The 21032-nt window shown below is 52.0% G+C and overlaps 1 long non-coding RNA gene across 1 annotated transcript; it reads right to left on the reverse strand.

The window, feature by feature from the left end:
- Positions 1–14: 14 nt before the first annotated feature.
- Positions 15–19882, reverse strand: LOC107530372 (uncharacterized). The gene is made up of 8 exons (XR_001602517.2): positions 19852–19882; positions 19184–19288; positions 18798–19017; positions 18437–18689; positions 14934–15102; positions 8782–10159; positions 1953–2015; positions 15–290 (listed from the first exon to the last, which is right to left on the reverse strand). It is a non-coding gene; the product is annotated as an uncharacterized LOC107530372 (long non-coding RNA).
- Positions 19883–21032: the final 1150 nt, after the last annotated feature.

Genomic DNA, 21032 nt, shown 5'->3' on the forward strand with positions numbered 1-21032 from the left:
AGCCATTTGGTCTCAGCCCAAACGCTCACCCCTTCGCAAAGCCCGTCCTGCCTGCCAGGCGATCGAGGGGGACATTCCCTGTGCTCTCGCCACACCCTGGAGCCATCTGAGGCCACCAGCCTCCCAGGGTTCTCCCCTCATACCTGGATGGACTCGGGCTTCCCAAGGGCGAGGCAGGGCCAGGCCTTCCTCGCCATCCACCCCTACATCGAGGGCACCTGGTCCAGGCGGGAGGGTCACACTGAGCACATGGGCTGGGTCCAGAGGAGCGTCTGTCCCTCCTGGAAAGACTGGGGCCAGGGACAGAAGCAGGAGGGAAGCGAACATCATTTTCTGAGTCAAGTTCACTCAAGACCGCCTTTTATAAAACACTAAAGTGAGTCGAATCTCCGACACGTTTACATGCAACAAATGCGCATGGCATCTCGGCCGCCCCTGCAGCACCTACCAGGAGGTGTGCGGGCTGTGCTGTCCAAGGCCACTTTCGGGTACCCCAAGTCGGTAACGAACTCGCAGCCCCAGAGGACTCAGAACTTAATCGCATGTCATGAAGCCGTACCACAAGTGGCCAAACTAAGAAATACTTTATGGTTCGTTTTTCCTCCCGCACTTAGTCATGGACACGGTGTCACCCAGCCTGGGATAGGAAATGCCTTCTCCGCGGGACGGTGGCCCGTGCAGCAGGATGGATGAGGTGCATCTTTAACCCTAATGGACGGACGTGGAGACCGCTGTCTTCATTCCCCTAAAACCCAGGCCTTCACCTCGGGGCCTGGGCCGCAGGATACGGCTGCGAGCACCACACCATGGCGCTCCGCTTTGTGACAGATCTTTCCTTTCTAAAGAACATCACTTCTTCGGCATGTGGGACAAGCTCTGCAGCACGCTAAGTGTCTTTGGGGAGAGACCACTTGTGGGGGGTCTGCCATGGCCCAGTGTCTAGAAGCCACCGTCTTGGGGGGCTCCGAGCCCACAGTGGGGGTGGGGTTGGGGGAGGTGGTGATAAAGGCCCACAGGCCTCGGTTGTCCTGGCCTTGGGCTGACCAGGCAGCTCCGGGGGCAGGAGCGGACCCAGCGTTGGCTGCGACGGAGAACGTGATCCTGACGTGGCTTTTATCGTAGAACAGTTCTGATCAGGATAGATCTCGCTGTCAGGAGGCCCAGAGCCGTCAGCGGTGAGCTATGGGGAAGGCGATTTCCTGCCCACGCCGGCCGCTGGAGCCCGGTGCGCTCCGAGTTTTTTTTTTTTTTTTAAGTCTAACAAGAATCAATATTTAAGATTATGCAATGTCCATACCAGCCCGAAGTAGCTGCCAGCCCAAGGACAAGGGTTGGATAATTTACAATGCAAGGGATCCATTCTTTTTGAGAGGGGGAAGGGAAAATCAAGATTTAAGCTTTTTATCCTGGGCTGAACTTCTCTCCTCCCTTCTTAATGGCACCAGACGTAAATAAACCATCCATTTTGTTTTGTGTGAACCGTCTGTACTTCGCACAGACTCTGAAAAAAACGACAGGCCCGTGTTAGATCCTGGCCGTGGGTCCGGGCGGCGACCGCCTGTCAGCGTCCCTCATTTGCATGTTTGCCACGCACGGCACTGTCATTGAGCCCCATCAAAACCTGCCCTCCGAGTCTTCTGCCCCGACGATCAGCAGAGAAAGCCTTTTTATTGTCAGCTACTAATGGTTCTTGTGTCCCATGATTTTAATGTGAAGATTAAATATTTATAAAGGCCTCATCAATAGCATCCCATCAGAGGGCCCTCCGAAGCCGCAGACGGGGCCATGCTCACTCACACGGAGTCAGAGGTCGCGGGTCACGCGAGCAGGAGGCAGCATCTGCTGTCACCAGGGCCCGGGCCCTTATTTATGGGGAGGGCTTGTTCCTTTGTCTCCAGTTCCTGGAATCACTGGCCTCTGCCACCCTAGACCTGACCCGCCAGGTGACCTACCTGGTCCCTGTCCATCTCAGGATGTCTCTGGAGGAAGCAGGAGGTACCATCCTTTCCCGCCACCTGGAGTACAGACAAGAAGAGAAGGGGTTTGAGCAGAGAACAGCCGGTGGACGGGACACTCCAGGCCTCCCCAGGGGCAGGGGAGGGACACCTGGGTCCTGAGGGGAGGGGCTGGGAGCCCTGGGCACTGACATGGGCCCATCCAGCCACGGTTCAGGATCCATCCTTAGTCCTGGCTTGCACCTGGCTGCCTCCTCACCTTGCTTCTTTCCTTGCCTCTGGGCTCCACCAGGTTGGCCTCAGCGACTGTAAGGAAACATCCCTACCCGGAGGGCAGGCAACTCGGGCTTCACTTTGACCACCGGCCCTGATCCAGCTGCTGGTTTCCAGTGTGGTGTGTGACCATGACCTCAGGGCTGGCTGAGCAGACTGCAGGCTGGGGAAGGGACAGAGAAGGTGGCCACAGGGTCTTGACGGGTGCCTGTGCCTGTGCTCTGCCCGTGGAGGGGTAGCACTCCCCAGCCACAATGAGCAAAGGGTGTGGGGGGCCTGCAGCGGGGGCCCTGCAGGCTGGGCTGTGGGGGTGGCCAGCCGGGAAAGGGATGAGCAGCCTGGACGCACAATGCTGGCAGCATTTGGTCAGAACCACTGGTGGGTTTTAAATAGGGTGTGGGCCCCTGTGTGAAGCATGGTCTGGACACCCGGGATAGGCCTGAGGGGCCTGGGCGGCGGAGGGGGGGCGGGGAGGGAGGGGAAAGCCTGGACTAGGGCAGCTTCAGAGTCCAGTGAGAATGCCACGTGGGTGGACAATGGGCAGCGGGGCAAGAGAGGGAGCAGCCGCTCTGGGAGATGGAGCAGAGCTCGGCACATCAGCTGCGGGAACCCCTGCACGTGAGCCTGGAAGGTGGGGGCCCCCACCCCCAGCAGCACGTGTTCTTAGCGCAGAACCAGGAGGCCCAGTGAGGGTGCTCTGGGCTGGGACGCAGGAGGTGGGGGAGCGGGAAGCGTCTGGGGCAACTTGGGGTGAGCCCAGGACCTTGGGATGTGGTTTCCTTACCTGAGGAGAGGAGGCAATGAGGTTTGCCCGCGGCCTTACAGGGCTGTGAACCTAAACGGTGACGGAACCAAGAGTGACAGTGAAGGGGTGTCGGCGACAAAGGGGTGGCAAGGGCCTGTGTATGTGCTGAACGCAGGGAGAGCTCATGCCCTCGGCCACTGGGAACCCTGGGACAATGGCAGCGACTCAGTCTGTGGCATGAGTCACAGCCTGAGGCCCTGCTGACATCAGGGTGGTGCCGAGTAAGCGCCACACCCACCCTCCACTGGTGATTCGAGGAAGGAAAGTGAGGCACCAACAGCCCGGCTCTGTCTCCCATCTGGAACCTTCCCCTGCCCTGGGCAGAGGTCCGAGGGCAAGAAAGGCCACCGCCTTGGACAGGGGACAGTGCTGCCCACTGGGGAGACTCAGATACTGGCCTGAGGGTCACTTGGGGAGGCTGCACCTGCCTGCCCACCACGTGGGGTTACTGAAAGTTTCCATGAGACAAACATCCACCCAGGAGCTGTATAAACTCTAAAGTGCTGCCCATGTGTGAAGATTACTCTTGTTTCTAACTCCTGGGGTCAAGGAGAGTACAGTCCTTCCCGACGAGCCGGGGATACCCACAGAGCAAGGGTGGCACCGACAGCTCGAGGCGGAAACGGGTCTTACGTCCCCGTGAGCGTGATGCAGCCCCCCCCCCCCCCCCCGACTGCAGACCCCTAGGAGGCGGGCAGTTCCCGAGGTCTCTTGTCTGGACACCTGTCCACCAGGGAAGGACATGAATCTCCGAGACAGATGCAGGAGGCCTGAAACACTGCTCCTAATGGGGACACATCGATAAGGGGACATTGATCATCACTGGGACAGGCCTGGTGGGGCCTCCGCAGGGAGACGCAGCCGCGAGCAGCCTGGGAGGACCTGCGCCCCGAGGGCCCTGGCAGCCGCCTCCTGACCGCCGCAATGATGAACACGCATTGATTTCCTTAGCGCCTCTCCGGAGCCCCAGAGCACTCCATGCGCTTATTGGAAAGTGCCTGAAACCAAATTGAAGGCAGGCCCAACGAGGAAAATGAACCCTACGTTCCGGGCATCCCAGGGCTTCGGAGCAAACGGGGAGAGACGACAGGTATCGGGCTGCCCCCAGTTCCAGACACTTAAGGAAGACACGCTGCCCACTCTGCTCAACAGAGCGCCCTGCCTGGCCAGGGAAACCGCCCGCAGCGAAGGGGTCAGTGGCTCTGCTCTGACTGCGAGGCCCTCGGCTGGCAGAGGAGGACCTTGGGGCGCGTCTGCAGGCTCCCGGGCACCAACCGGAGCTCTGTGCCCCACTGGGAGCCCACATGCCTCCTGGGACCTGCTTTCCTCCCCTGCAGCCGGTGCCTGCCCAGCCCCCACAGGCCCAGCTGTGATGAGCACCAGTCGGGGCCAGGGACAGCCACCAGGCTGACTGCGGACTTGTTGGAGGGATATTGCTGGAAACCCAAACCCTCAGAACACAAAACCACTTCCCCAAAACTTCCTACTTAGAAATAATTTCAAACTTGTAGGGAAGTTGGCAGAACAGAAACAGCACGGAGAAGCCCCGATAACTCTGCCCAGCTTCGAGGATGGCTGCCAGCATCACCCTGATCTCCCCGCCAGCCTACGTGTGTGTCCCTGAGCCTCTCGGGAGGAGGTGCACACGGCACATCCCCAAACACTCAGCATGAGCTTCTCCAGAGCGACCTCGGCACAGTCTACGGCCCGTGTTCCCATTGTGTCAGCTGACGCAATGACATCCGGGAGCAGAGATGCCAGCTAGGTGCCACGTCTCTTTGGTCTCTTTTCATCTGGACCATTCTCTTAGCCTTTGTCTTTTCTGACAGTGACACTATAGAAGGAAATTCCACGATTATCATAGCAGTTTTTGCCCTGGGCTACTGGGCTACAAGAGCCGGCTCGTGTCTCCCACAGACACATGGAAGAGACCCAGCCTCAGCTTCCAGCCATGTCTGTCACCACGGACTGCACCTGACAGTGCTGAAGGAGTTTGGCCCCTGGATGCCCATCTAAAGGTGCCCCCAAAGTGGGTGTGGGGAGGGCAGAGGTGCTCAGCTTTCAAGGGGGCTTTTTTTGGCCACCATCCCTTGGCTCACAGACTCATGATGTAGCCAGTGCTCCCTAAGGGCAAGCAAGTGTCTGTGAGGCCCATGGACCACCAAATCCTGGGGCGCTCCCCAGAATCCTGGATGGGCTGCACCCCAGAATCACTGATGAGCAAGGAAACCGAGGAGCCCATTTCACATCCGGCTAAGAGTGAATGAGTATCCCAAGAGTGATACTCAAAGTGATCTGGTTCCGTTCTTGGGACTGTTCCCCATGGAGCCCTGCGAACACCTCTGCAGAACCAGGCGGAGTCTGGGAAGCCCAGGTGAGTAGAGCAGCCTCTGGAAACAGCTGTCTTCTCACCTCGTCCTGGCTTTGGTAACATATAGAAAAGAGGGAGTTGGGCGTTGGAAAGAGAAACAAGACCCTTTGTACAAGGGGTTGGGAGACAACAGGCAATAAGGCCAACTGGACACTGAGCCCAGGGCCTGTGCGAAAAGGGGCCCAGAGCTCTCCTCGCTGGTCAAGGTCTCCATCTCCCAAGGCCAGACCACCTATGAATATGCAGAGGACAATGAGAGGAGTGACTGTCAAAGCTGGAGGTGGCAGAACCAAGGACAAGAGCATCGCTGGCAGTTACCTTGGAAAATAGAAAATGTACCTTAAGAACTTGGATAAACATATTTCTAGGTAGGCTGCTGAAATCACCAATTAGCTTCCCATAGCTGTGTAGGATAAAATGTGTGAGAGAGAGGGGTGAGCTTAAAAAAAAAAAAAAAAAGAAAAAAAAAGGGAATTGCTGTTTGCAAGCTGAATTTAGAAGAAATCAGGACTGGCTAGCTAGTTAAAAAATAAACGTATGTCACATTTTCAGTTTTAATAGTCAGTAAAATATTCCCAAAGGAAGCAATGGCCTCAGAGTACAGGCTGAATCAAGCATGTGGCTGAAAGACCTCAGAAAGATTTAGACCTTCTTAATAAGAGACAAGAGGAATCAAAGAATCTGAGAGACATTGTTTCATAGACGCCTGAGCTATCCAAAGTAGAGAAAGGTCTGTCTTGAAAAGAATCATAGCTGCGACTTTCAGGGGCATAGAGGAAACTCCAATATGATTCATAGGAGACCTACAACACTTTTAAGATAATTATATTAATAAGAGCATCTTCAGAAGTGCAGATAAAGCATTTGATGAAACTGAACTCATTCATCTGAAAACTCTCGGCAAGTGAGGAATGAAAAGGGTTGTCCAGTGAGATAACGACGCCTGTGAGAAACGTCAGTTAACGTCCTGCTTGGCGGCACTATCCTGAGCGATTTCCCCCTAAGGTGGAGAACATGGCAAGAAGGTCCATTTTTCCCACGTCTGTTCAACACTGACTAGAGGTCGTAACCACTGAAATAAGGCAAGAAAAAGAAACGAAGGGCATAAAGTGGGAGAGAAAAAAGTAAAACTCTTTCTTACCTACAGGTGACATGATTACACATGGAGAAGGTCCTGAGTAATTGAAATAAAACTACGAGAACTAGGTCGGTAAATTTTTTAAAGTTGTGATAGCCAAGGACAAACTAAAAATTAACTGAGGCAAGGTCATGAAAGGGAAGTGTGAGGAACTGTCACAGATAGGGATGTGGCGAATAAATGCGACGTGACATCTTGGATTGGATCCCAGAACAGAACAAGGACATTCATGGAAAAACTGGTAAAATCTGAGTAAAGTCTGTAGTTTAGTTAATAATATTTACCACTGTTAATGTCTTAGTTTTTATACTTGTACCACTGAACTCCTACCTAAGATGCTAACATTACAGGAAGCTGGGTCAAGGGCAAATGGGAACACTTTGTATTATCTTTGCAGCTCTTTAAGACTAAACTTATATAAAAATGTTTCAATACACAAAAGATGTCAGGGGACGCCTCCTGAGCACACGAGAGCCGTGTGACCGTGGCGGCAGCAACAGCACCAGTAGCTCTTATCAGGCCCGTTTTTCCTTCTGCTTCTAGCAGTTATTCTGAGCGCTCAGCTCTTAAACCTCCTTCCGAAGATTCTGAAGCTACTTAACACCCCGTAATAAATCTCTTGCAGCTTAAGAAAATTCTCACGGCTAAGAAAATGAAAAGGCAAGCCACGTGTTTCTAGCACATGTAATTGACAAAGGAATTGCTTCTAGGATATATCGAGAACTCCTACAACTCAATATTGGAATGACAAATTTAATCTGAGAAAGGGACAGCCGGGAGCATACAAACAGCGTTCAATACCACAAGGCACCAGGAAATGCAAAATAAAACCACGAGATCTCACTTCACACCCATTAGAGGTAAAATGAAAAAGAATGACAACCCCAAATGCTGTGTATATTGCTGGTGAGTGTGCACAATGGTACAACCCCTTTGGAAAACTGAAGGTGTCTATCAAGGTATATGAACCTCTCCTATGCATATACCTGGGAAAAACGCCAACATCTGCCCAGAAAAGACGTGAACAAGAATGTTTACAGCAGTTTTCATCACAAAAGCTAAAAGCTAGAAACAACTCAGTGTCTGCCAACAAAAATCAAACAAGCTGTGGTATATTCTTACAATGGAATATTAAGCAGCAATGAAAAATGAACTTGAATATAGGTAATATAGCCAAATCTCAAAACACGCTGTGTGAGAAACCTGATCCCGAGGGTACAGGTGTGAGTCCCCTTACAGGAGGCTCACCCAGAACTAAGTCATGGCCACAGAGGCAGAAAGGGGACTGCCGTGGGGTGCAGATTGACTGGGAGGGGCAGGTGCACATTCCTGGAGTGATATTTTAAACTGTGATAAAATATACATATAAGCTGCCACGTTAGCTGTATAGCTCAGGCACTGAGTACACTCACAATGCTGTACAACCATCACCCCCACCTTTGTGTGCATTTTCCATGTTTCGGTTACATTCACCCATTCGTGGACCTGGGAGGTTGTTCCCACCTTTTGGCCACTGTGAATACTGCTAAGAACATAGGTGGGCAGATACCAAGAGGAGTTCTGTACCTTGACTGGGGTGTCCGGTACACATTTCAAACCCACTGGACAGAGAACACTTACAATCACCACCTGTTCTACACGACAGGCCAGAGGTACAGTCCCCCACTCCCCCTCTGCCCCCACCCACGCCTGCTGGCCCCACCTGTGGGGGAGTGGAAGGACAGCCCCTCCCGTCTTCCCACCAGGCCATCTGGGGAACGCTAGGCTTTCGGGGAGACCCCGGTGGCTGGCCCCATGCATCTCACAGAACTCAGGCCTTTGTCTAGTCACCCCAGATCTTCACTCTTTGCAGCTGAGCCCCAGAGGCAGCCTGTCCCCCCTATAGTGGCTGTGCCCGTGTGTGGTGGGCAAGTGGCCTGAGCTGAGCTGTCCCCAAGTTTCCCCACATGGAGAGCATCAGGCTCTTCCAGCTCCAGGGGGATGATTCTGCATACGTATCTTCTTTAACAAATCAACAACAGAGCTGCAGCAGGCTCGGGCCCTCTCGCTTTCCTAGGAGAAAGTTCTGCATCCCATTAATAACGAGGAACAGTAGGAAGCGTGGCAAACACAATACAGCAGCAGCTCTGTTGGAGAGGAGGAGCTGAAAGCTCTCTCTGGGGGACCCGTGCCTACTCCTGAGCTAATTCTTTTCTGAAATAAGTTTGATCTGTCCTCAAAAATAATTAAAGCAGCTTACATTTCTGTGAAGACAACTGGAACAGGAATCCGGAAGGTGAGCTAGCTCTCCCAGCCCAGGCCGCCTGTCTGCAGAGTGTCGTCTTGGGTACAGACCGAGTTTTCTCCACCTTGGCCTCCCCACATGCTGGGAGCGGGATCCAGTGTGTGGGCATCAGTCGTGGGCAGGCCCTCGCTGTGGGCAAGTCTCGGTGTCCTTTCCAATGGAGCTGTGGCATGACATCCAGGAAGGGTAGAACTCCGAACCCGCACCCCGGGGCCTCCCCAGCTGGCCTGGCTCCCCAGTGCAGGTAGGTGGCAGAGGTGGCCTCTGGCTGTCCTCATGTCTTCCAAACACTTAATTTTCCGGGTTGTTTTTCAAAGCTCTGTTTTCTGTCCTCCATAAATAGAACTTTAAGGAGGGTTATTTGCTATACAAGGCACACACTTTGTTACTGGTTAGTTCCTTAAATGATATAGCAGCCTTTGGATATGGATATATCAGCATTTTGTAAATGTTATAACCTAGACATGAAACATCGTCAACAAAACCAAAATGTTATCATTATGCCAACTATCAGGCTACCTTCACCCTATGGAACGGTAGCAATATGAGGGTGAGTTTGGAAATAGCACTATCTTTGTAAAACCCAAAAGAAGGCCTTTTTAGTAAAATAAAAATGCAATGACTCGGAATCGTGGTGGGTCATGCTACTACTGTAAGGCCAGGGAACCTTTCCCGAGGTTGCAAAAAAAGAACATATGGTACCCATTTAAAATTCACCAACTACACAGAAGAGGCCAGAGGAACCACTGGCTGAAGCCAGAGTCCGGGCACCGGCACCTCCACCCCGGGATGCTCGACACCACCGGCCACGCTCAAGGGCTGATGCCGCCCAAGGGGAAAAGCATGGCGAGCAGCGGGCAGACGGGAGTCTCATCTCCTGACATCTCCCCCTGCTAGTGATGGATGCAGCCCGTGTTTCCCCAACTTTTCTGGGTCTAATGAGTTAGTTTTCTGGGCAGTGGGGAACCGAATGATGTCTTTACTTTTAAGCTGATTTGCTTTGTCAGCATCATCTTGAGGAGTTTATGGAGCCGTCTTCCCTGAAAATGACCGGGAAGACCCTGGAAGCTGTCCGGCTTTCACAGCGTTCACCCAGGTTTCACTTTCCTTCCAGAGCGGGGACCCCTGGTCACACTGGAGCACCTGCATTCACCACGCCGCTTAACAGACGCTGGGACGACAGCCTCTCGCCTCTGAGAAAGATGTCAGGAAGCGATGCATGTTAAGGAAACAGCACAATTATCTCCCAAATCATTTCCAGACACCATCTCGGTTCAGAGGTTCCTGGCAAAGGAGATGGCGCCGTGTAGTCATTCACCAACCAAGGGACACCCTGAGGGGAAAAAAGCTCAATGATAGTGACACTCAGCTCAGCTCACCAGCTACCGAGCAGTGACTTTGAAAATGAAATAAAAATATTTTCAGGAAACACATTTTAAATTTTGTACTTCAAGTGGGGCCTTACTTAAATGCTTTATCTTACAGTATTTCCTTTTTTACATGCTAAATTGAAACCTAATGTTTTATTATGAAGTATTTCAAACATAGGCCAAGTAAACAGGATAGCGCAATGAGCCCGGTACACCTCCAGCCCAGCTTCCGTACCCATCAAATTCTGCCACCTTTGCTTCACTTATGCCCCTCCCCCAAATTACCTCCCTTCTCCAGGTAAAATTTACATACTTTAAAACATACCAATCTTAACTGCACGTGCTTGATGAATAAAAGATACACTTGCTTAACCTACATCCTAATCAAGAGATAGATTCACCCCACCCCACTCCAGGCAACCAGGCTTTTGAGTGCTTTTCAGCACAGAGAAATTTTGCATCTTCCAGAACATCATATAAATGAAGTTACAGAGTTTGCGGACTTCCATGGCTGGCTTTTTTACTCAGCATGACATCCATAACGCTGTTGCAGGGACCGTTCATTTCTTTTTATTGCAGAGTAGTATTTCATTGTGTGACTATACCGCAAATTGTTTATCTGTTTCTCTGTTGAGTTCCATTCAGGTTCCTTCCAATTTTGGGTTTTGGTGAGGACAACCACTAAAGTCCTCCAGCTTTGTCTTTCTTAAGGTTGTTTTGGCTCCTCTAGGTTGTGTTTCCATAGTTTTAGAAGTCTTGCCAATTTCTATAAAATCTGGTGGGGATTAAGATTGGAATTGTTTTGGAATTCTAGATAAATGTACGGAGAACTCACATGGTAGCAATATTTACTTTCCAATCCATGAACATAGTATGTCTCTCCCTTCATCAAGGTGCTCTGCAAAGTCTCTAAGAAATATTTTGTAGTTCTCCATAGAGAGAGCTTGCACACGACTCATTAAATCTATAGATCTGTTTTGGTTTTTTGACTCAGTGACAAAAAGTATTGCTTTTGAGTTTTCCACTTGTTTCCATTTGCTTGCCAGCAGTGTAAATACATACCTCTGATTTTTGCATATTGGCCTTACATCTGTGACCTCCCTAGACTCCCCTAATTGGTTACATAGTTGTTTCTTATTGATTCATTAGGATTTTCTATGCACACAGTCAAGCCATCTGCAAACAGGGACAGTTTTACTTCTCTCCTTCCCATCTTCATGAATTGCTTTACTTGCACCACTGCCCAGGCTGGCCTGTTGGGTGCGTGATGACTAGAAGGAATGAGAACTGCCTGGTTCCTCGTCTTAGGGGAGCATTATTTCAACATTTCACCTTTAAGCATTTTGTTAACTGGGCTTTTCACAGATGCCCTTCATTGGGTTGAGAAACTTCCTTTTTATTCCTGGTTTGCCGAAGAGTTGTTATAATGGTAAATGTTGAGTATTTTCAAATTCTCTTTCTGCGTCTATTGAGACAACCTCCTTTTTCTTCTTCTTTATTCTGTGAATGTGGCAGATTACATTGTTTGGTTTCCGAACAGTAAACCAACCTTGCATTCCTGGGGTAAACCCACTTCGCAGTTGCTTTTCTTCACTAGTGTTTTGTGAAAGATTTTCTTTTGCATCTATATTCATAAAAGATACTGGTTTGTAGTATTTTTCCAGTAATGTCTTTGTCAGGCTTTAATACAAAGGTTATTAATGTTTCAAATTTGCTTCATTCAAATTTTCATTACATGTGACTTACATGTAGCTATAGCCAGAAAGGAGAAAGATATCTTAGTAGCATTACAATGGCAGTGTTACTATTACTGCTGTTGTTGCATCGGGAAAACCGCTTCATTCTGAATGAGGGAAGATAGAGCTGAATGAGAAGGGGTGGTGAGGCCGACAGCTTGGAGCTGACAAAGTGCTGGCCGTGGTTTTGGGGTTCCTCACTCCCCCATTCATGATGCCTGACCGCTAACTTAACTGCTCCTCAAAAGCCTTCCTCTTATTAGATTTTTAGGTGCAGCCAGTTTTCCAGTTACAGCGGCAATCACTGGGAAAACAGATCTATTTTCTCAAGACTTAAATCTAATTAAATGTAGAAAATGTTGAAAGGAGGTATATCAAACGCAGTATGTGATAAATGGCATTTTAAAGGTGATTGAAAGAAATAGTTACATTTAGCACCACTGGTCTTCTCAGATGATACGTACTGAGGGCCTGTGTGTGTGAAGAGTCTGGGGATCAGCAAACAGTGACCAGACACACACAGCCCTGCTTCTGTGGAGCCTGGAGTCTGGCAGGGGGGCCGTCTACAGTGAGTGACTAGAGAGAGGCAGCCCTGACCTAGCACAGGGCTGGGAGGGACAGCGTTGGGGACAGAAATGATGGAGTGGGTGCAAAGCAGGACCAGCGGTCCACAGTGTCAGAGGGAGGTGGGCGGGGGAGCAGGGAGGGAAGAAGGAGGAAGGAGGGGGAGGGGGAGGGAAAGAAGTATGGGGATGGATGGCTGAGCCATCCAGGACTTTGGTGAGCTGGAGGTGGCCTGCAGGCTGTCACCCATTGTGCGGACCACAGGACTACAAGGAGCCCTGCTCTCCTGCTCTGGGCTCCTGAGGGGGTTGCTCGTGGCCTGCCCTCTGACACCCACTGACGGGCTCTCCAAGCTGAGGCTACAGCCACAGACACAGCAACAACCCACTGGCAGTTGCTAGGGTAACTGTTCCCTAATATAAATAGCAAGTTAATCGGCGCCTGAAACTTGGGTAACTTCCTTATGCACCAGCTTAGTGACTTTCTGTGGTGACAATGTAGGCAGGTTCCACACTCTTGTCCAATTTTTGAGTGTGAAAAAAAATTACCATGGCAATTATATTGTCTTCTGATTCTTCTAGTTGAAGCAGGGTGACCAACTCCACAAGGGCAGACCCAGACCTTGAATGGACCACAGGGGTCCTTCACTCTGGGGTCAAGGGCACCTATGGAGAAAGGTGGGTTTCACCACCTACCCCAAGCACTCTGTGAGCTCACGAACACACGAGGTCAGTGTCTGTCATCTGCTCCACTATGAGCTCCATTTTCATTTTCAAACCCTAAAGCCTGGGAGCACCTGCTGCTCACCTCCGGGGGCCCCAGGAACGGACTGACCCAGAAGGTGGCTCTGGTGCAGTCGGCTGTCCCCGTGGGCTGGCTGGCTCTGCAGTGCCCAGCCACCCCACTGACAGACACCAGGGACAGAGAATGAAACGGCCCCAAAGAGAAGGAGTTTTTATGCTTAAAACCAAGTCCATCCATGAGGTGCCAACCACGAAGATGCCTGATTGACGGCGGCAAATACCGGTTCTCCGAGTTGCTGGGAGTGTGCCTCCGCAGAAAGCCAGAGATGGGTAAAAGATACGAGAAGGCACCAGATACAGCACAAGGACACCCTACAGCAACAGTACATTAAGCATTATGGGGGACAATAAAGGCAGGAAACGGGCTGGCAGCTGGGCCCCGGCGCCGGCTGTGTGAACAGGACACACGCGGACTCTTCCTCGTGGCCCCTCACTTCTGGGGACAGCTCCTTAGTTGGAAAATCTGAGCAGATTAACGTCTGCCGCCTCGTCTGCTTGCGCTAAATTACAAGGGCCCAGTGCTTGCTTGGCCCCCGGCGGCCCCGCTTGCCAGGCCTGGGCTCCCCTCCACGCAGAGCGCCGTGTCAACAAAACCGCGAGAGTGACATTTCTCTCCCTCTCAATTACACGGAGGCTTTTCCCTGCCAGCGTAAAATACATATTGTGCTCCGGCGAGGTCCATTGTCCCGAGGTCAGCGGGAACTCATTGTCCGTTTTGCTTCAGGACAGGAGTACTGACATCTGTAAGACCTGCTGCAAATACTCGAGGTGGCAGAGACACAGCGCTGGGCAGGGGAGGGAGGGGAGGGGACAGGGCGGGCGGGCAGGGGCCCGAGGGAGGGCCGGAGGGAGGCGGGGACTGGGGACAGGAAGCTGCGGAGGCTGACTGAATGCTAACCAAGTCCTGGGCTCGCCCAGGGAAGGTTTCGCTGAACGTCTTGTATCAGTTAAGGGGAAATAAATATTTGGCAAATACCTACAAGGCAACGCCCAGCTGCAGTGCCCACTGCGGGCAGCCTCCGCCGAGGGGGCCCCTGCCCGCCCTGCCCGGACATGAGCCCAGTGCTTGGCGTGGCTGAGGATTCTAAGGGGGGTGGCAGGAGGAGATGGCCCTAAGTGCCAGGGAGTCACTCGCCGGACAGTTTGAGTCAATAAGTGGAACTGGGGTGGCGGGGTCCACCTGCACAAAGATTCAGGAAACAGAAGGGCCTGCTGGGTGCCTGCCTGCGCCCCCCTCCCGTGAACCGCGGGCCTTTTAAGTCGGTGTGAGAGCAAATCAAAGGCGGATCTGACAAGCAGCCGGGGAGCAGCTCTTCTCCAGAGAGGTTTTTCACGGGAAAGGAAATTTGGCGACAGGCAGGGGGCCGTGTGGATGACCAAAGGACTACAAATGAGGGAGAGAAATTGTGATGGAGACTCTGTCCGGGCAGAGGCGAGGCTCTGGGGGTCCCACCTGGCTTTCCCTTCCCCACCTATGTTAGAGGCACAGGCTGGGTGTGTGTGCACGTGTGACGAGGGGGAGAATGTGTGTGTGCACGGGTGTGTACATGTGCGCGGATGCACATATGCGCGCGTCCCAATGCGTTTCGCAGTCTAGTGAGAGCCCGTCAGAGGGAGAAAGGAGAGACATCTACCTGGGGGCTCGGCTTTGGCCGTGCCTGGTGCCGCTTCCGCAGATGCGAGGTGACCGTGACGCTTCCGAAAGCCCGGGTGGCTCTGACTTTGCCCGGCACCCAGCAGTGAATTCGCCCCACGCCGGGCTCTCCCCTCACAGGCCAATCCTCTCCAGCCCGCGCCCTTTCCCTGTGGTCACATCCAGAGAAGCAAGCATGTGATTTCAATTTGAAATTAAAAGTCATGTCTGAATAACAGAACGGCATTCTCATTTCCTAATACCCTGGTTTTTACTACTTTGCATTCAACTGTGAAAAGTCTTTTAAAACTCGGAACAGCAGTAAAACTTGAATGAATTTTTGACCCATTATTGCATAGCGGGTGTGCCTTCCAAGTTGGAGACACTGCCAAGTTCTCCCCACCTAATATTTCCACTTTAATTGTGCCACTTGAGAAATTTACGTGCCTCAAAATATGGCATGAATCTTACGCTTATTGCAGTATCATTAGCAGCAACATTTAGGCAACATCTGTGTGCTATAGAACTAATTGAAGTAGCAGAAGTGGCAGCTGTAAATCCACAGGAAGATGGCAGTTTGTACCCAGCACTGCTGAGCTAGCTACTAACTGTCAGCCTGTTCCCGCAATCTGCTCTCGAGGACCACGGCACAGGCACACAGTGTCCAAAAAAATACAGCGAGGAGGCTAATGATCCTATTAACCACTTTGCTGTACCAATTTGGCTGTTTTTCCAGTTTCCTTGTTGAATTTCATTATAAATTTCTCCATTCCTGTAAAAAGTCCAGTATGAGACGTGTCTGACTTTAAACTACTTACCTGAGCCGAGGAACGCGCGTCTGGCCAGGCCGAACGGCGGATTGATTTTTTTGGTTATTTAATAATTCTGCTTTCCCCCCGCCCCCAGCACCCACCCACCCACCAACTCCTTTCAATTGCTTAAAAATTTTTATCACACACGTCTCTGTAAAAAATAACTTTTAAAATCCCTAGTAACGTTGGTATTTAAAGCAATGGCATTTTCTTCCCATGGACATAACATTTTCAATAATCAATACAAGATGGCAACCGTAATTTATTGCCGGTAGGGGGTGGAGAGAGAGGGTAGGGGCGAACACGGAATGCAGCCGGCAGTTTGCCGAGGGACGGAGAGACTCAGGTTGTTCGAGGGGCTGGGGAGCATCTGCGGTGACCCCCAGGTCCACACATCACGGCCGGCGAGCGCGAGGCCAGCCGCGCACTGGTCCAGACCCAAGAGGCACTGCCTGCCTGCCTTCAGCACTGAAGAAAATAATGCGGATTCTTCCCCACACACAGCAAGCTGGTGGGCGGGAGGAATCGCCAAGGTGCCTCTTTTTGAGGGAGACCTGCGGGCACCGGTGCCGGCGCTTTTATTTAGAGCATTCCCCCCACTGAGCACAACTGGGAGGCACACGTCTGACACCTCCTCCCGCAGCAGCCCAGCGCGGTTTTCACTCGGGCTTTGCTTGTTTTTGTCTGGCAGGGAGTGGATGCTCCTCCCTCGGTGCCTGGCCCTTCGACAATGATGTAACCGGTATCTTTCGAAGCACTCGAGGGTGTTGGAAAATACACAAAAGACGACCTCCTTCAATCTATGAGGACTGGTGTGTTTGCCAACAACCCGACTTCATTAGAAAATTGGCACGTCCACCCAGCTGCCTGTGACACGCCGTTAACTGTGGACATTTGCTGTCTTAATGCTCAAGTACTCAGGGACTCGACTGATAAGGGAGAAACTGTTTGGAGTCCGCTGAACCCCACGCCTAGGGTGGCACGCCACCTCTCGGTATTGAAAATCAATAGCCACGTGACTACAGGAAGGTCGGAGGTCTGCAGAATTAACTTCCTGGTACTAAATTACTAGCCCTTGTTTCTTGGTTTATTTTCTAACAATAATACATTTTAAGGGGACCTGGTTAGGAACCAGTTATGAAACACAAAGGGAGGAAACAGGGTCGCCGGCTGCCAGCTGCCAGCTTCCCCCACCAGCTCGGGGACCATCGGGAAAGGATGCTGAACGCTCCATCCACGTGCAATTCGTATTTTTTTTTTTTTTAAAAAAAACGTATTTCTGTTTTAGTGTTGTTTTAATCTTTCCATAAAGGATAAGCTCAGGTTTGGAAACTATCCATCCCTGACTTATCAAAATAATGCAGCTTAGTATTAACATGGCTACTCTTCCTGCTCCTGGTTATTTCATTTTAACTGAGACGTAAGCCGCCCCCAAGCCTAAGTGTTAGAATCGTTTTTCTTGGTGACTTCTGGACGAATCGTTAAGCACGGGTGTCTCAGAGCCCAGTCCCCACGCGGAGTCTTTACATTTGGAAAAACGGAGGCCCCAGTAATAGATATATGGGTTACATCTATTGATACTTTCATTTCCTAGGATGCTGAGAAATTTAAATTAGTCTGTTAAAAATAACAAAACCCCAATATATATTAGCCCAAGTTAACATACATTTAATAAAACCTGTATTTTCCAGAGCAAAACCCAGTTAGTGAGCAGAGCGAGCCTGTTTCCCGTTAGGCAATCCTCCCAACGTCACGTCTTTTCATTTGAACTCCGGGGACAATCTGACCTCGGAGGGACCTGCAGGTGAAAAGGGTGGGGTAGCCTGACGGCCTTTCCGGGGACCGTGGACCTGCCTCCCCGGTCCCGCGCTCACGCGCTGAGGGGCAGTTTCCTCAGCTCTGGCCGCCGTGTGGAACCTGGAGCCCGCCGGCGGACTCTCTGGTTCACGGAGCTGCTGGTCCCGCTGCGCTGAGAAAGGTCCGGGGACCCACACGTGGCTCCGTAACGTCACAGTGGTCATTTGGAAATGCTGGCTCACCGAGTTATGCTGATCTTCCCCACACTGACACGTCTCACTGCCTGACACCGAGAAGCTAATGTTTGTTAACAAACCGCCTTTAAGGACCCTGAAGCTGTAAAGCTCACAGTGGCAGATGCAAGTTTTCAAAAAGTCTGATTTTTGTTCAGAAACAGACATTTTTATCATCCATAACAAATACTGTCTGTTGCTCTCCTTGAAGGAACAGGATCGCTTCATTCGCTTTGAGAAAACATTTAGCAAACACAAGTCTGGGCCAGAAGCTGAGGATGTCAACACTGCAGGGAAACATCAAATGACTGTCCCAAGTGCTGCGCACACAGGCTAAGTGTGCTTTTCAATATTTTTTAGACACTTCCCTTCAGGTTCCTAGAACATTAACGAGAGTTCTAGGTTAGCCAGGCCACGTGTGGGCTGGTCTAGGCCTGATTCTACAATAGTAAGGACAGGCATTGGCTCCCAGGGGGACCAGCACAGACCCTGAGGGGAAGGCCCTAGGCCCAGGTCTACGCTTCACAATTTACAAGCTGAGTGATTTGGAGCAAAACACTTCACTTCCCTATGGGGAGAAATGCCATTGAGGGTATTGTGAGAATTGTCAATTTTGATGAAGAATGAAAGGTTAGCTTTTGTGGGTGATGTTACATACTTACTAAAAGAAGTTTCCACAGCAGAGATGTGGGCACCCTGTTTGGAAAGCAGGGACCGCCGGGCAGCTGAAACCATGGCCCGGCATGGGGCTTGGGCCCGGAGTGCTGAAGAGGAAAGTCTGAGGGAGGCCCAGGGCTGGGGCACAGAGGTCTCTCCAGAATGAATGACACGCAGGGACAGTCCTGGGATGCTCAGTAGGCTGGTTTTCACCTCCGCTGGGCCCAGAGCTTTTCTCTGTTGTCTGGGAACATGTCCCTTTTTTATAAGTTAAAGACAACTCTTTTCAGAAATGTCTTTTTGGACTCGGGGAGTGTCTAAGGCAGACCTGGGGGGGGAGGGGTGTCTGAGAACTCGGCCACCAACCTCGTGGTTCAGGCTGCTTTTTTATGAAACCGAGACCCATCCACTGACAGTGGCCGACAGCTCCTCCTGGTGACTCAGTCTCCTGGCCTGGCGCACCGTTATTTTTGGCCCAGAATTCGGCTCTGCAAACCGGCTGCTGTGTTTTTCTAGTTGTGAGGAGAGCTTCCAGGGGAGTTCTTCAGATAGTCATCATCTTGATCTTAAACGTAAATATTGTCACCTCGGTTTAAAGAGAGATTAATGATTTGCTGACAGCTCCACACATCCGTAGGAAGTGAGCCCCAATGAGAATATTCTACCTTATTTCCAACAAGGCTGGTGGAAAGCCCATACCCATGGGTGGCCGAGTGTCCCTGGAGCCGGGGCATCTTTTCTGAGCAACTTACCAGCCAAGAAAGAAGTTCAGCATTTGTCCTTTGAACAGGACAGTTGGCACTGCCATGAGCTGAGAGCTGGGTTTGTTCGGGGGGCCTCGCAGCTCTGTGTCCCCTCTGGAGAAGAGACGAGAGTCACCGTTAGCTCCCCTCCAGAGAGGAGGAAGCTGAGGACCACACAGTTTGTGCAGCAGGCCTGTCCCCACCAGTACGGAAGCCCCATCAGACTGGCCACAAACTGGACCACACCTGGGCCCCCCCCCAGACCGGGCTGCAGGGGCTAATCCAGTCATGATTAGGCCACCTCAGTTCACTCCCTGGTTCCCTGGGGCCGCAGGTTACTGCCACCCCCAGGTCCTGGGGCAGTACCCCAGTTCCCTCATCTCTGTCCCAGGTCACTTCACCAGGCAGAGGAGCTCAGGAGATGCTTGTAGCCAGCCGCTGGCCCTAAGGACAGCGCGTTTCACTTCCGCCGCCACCTCAAATGTCTCCTGGGTGCAGCCAGGCCCACACTTCTACTAGGGATACCGCCAAAGTGTCAATACCAGAAGGACTGGCCAATTACACTCCACATCTGAATTTCTTATATTTTCAAAGTGTTTTACACTAATTAGTTAGTCCTGTTAGCTCTAAGGATTAGTAGCTTCTCTAACAAGACACAGCGACATTAAGAGACTTACCTAATTATGTAAAACGCAGGGACGCAGGGACGCAGGGACTAGACGGCAGGCTTCTCCGCGCCAGGCTGGGCCTCGCTGCCAGGCCGAGGCGGCTGCCCGCCAACCGCTCTCGTGGGTCCCTGGGGAACAAGGAACGGGCGACGCAGGCCTGACCTGGACAGAAGGCGTTGACTGCCAACGCCGGTGGAGCGCTAGATGCGGGCCCATCCTCTCCTCAGGGCCTGCCCGCCTCATGGGGTCTGTCCCTTGCCAGACATGGCACCGTCTCCCCAGCACAGAGACCTAGAGGCCGCAGCAGCCAGACTGCAGAACCAGCATGATGGGGATGGGCTGGGGGTCAAGCCAGAGGCCCTGTGTCCAAGTGAAGGACCCAAGAGACCTTCCCAGAGGAGGGGGGGGCAGGCGGAGAACCTGAAGCAACCTGGGAGGCTCAGGCAACACAAGCTCCCCTCCCCTGCAGATCTGCTCATCTACATCTGAGACCAATTTGCCTGAAACTCCAGAGTACCTGTCACATTGCTTCCTGGCACGGAAGTCAGATGTTTGCGTGGAAAAGTACCGACAGCTACATACCTCTTGGTGGTGTAATATTTAGACGTGTCATTTTACATCTCAAAGAAAAGGCACTTTAAGTAAACCCGTGTTCTCCATTCCTACGAGGTGTCCTGGCCTGGGGACGGGGCCGGAGCTGGCGGCTCCAGCCGGATGCCACCCCCCCGTGTGACGTGCTGCCCGAGGCCTTTGGCTGAAGTCGCCGAGGCCCAGGTGTGCATGTTCCGCAACCAGGTCACTTTGAATTACACCCCATGCCGCCCGCCGGGCACTCCGCTGCCCACTGTACAGGCTCTCAGGCCTCATGATCACCTGGCGATGGGGTGTGGTCACTCCCAGCCCTGTCCTCGCCTGGCTGCAGGACACCCACCCGGTGCTGTGAGAACAGAGGGAGAGAGGCCAGCCAGCAGCCAGCCACGGGTGCCCAGGAACACAGCGTGGGCACTCGGGCAGGCATGAGCAAGGAAGCACACACACCTTCCCAGGATGGGAAATTTTAACTCTACAAAGGGCTGTTTTCCTCCCCAGAGACACATGCACAAGGACTGAATGCGTCAGTGGGCCCCGAGGCAGGAGGCAGCCCCCACACCTGTGGACAGGGCGGCACAGCACATGCCTTGCTGGGCGAT

Source organism: Miniopterus natalensis, chromosome 14, assembly GCF_054644295.1.
Source record: "Miniopterus natalensis isolate mMinNat1 chromosome 14, mMinNat1.hap1, whole genome shotgun sequence".
NCBI classification, from domain to species: domain Eukaryota; kingdom Metazoa; phylum Chordata; class Mammalia; order Chiroptera; family Miniopteridae; genus Miniopterus; species Miniopterus natalensis.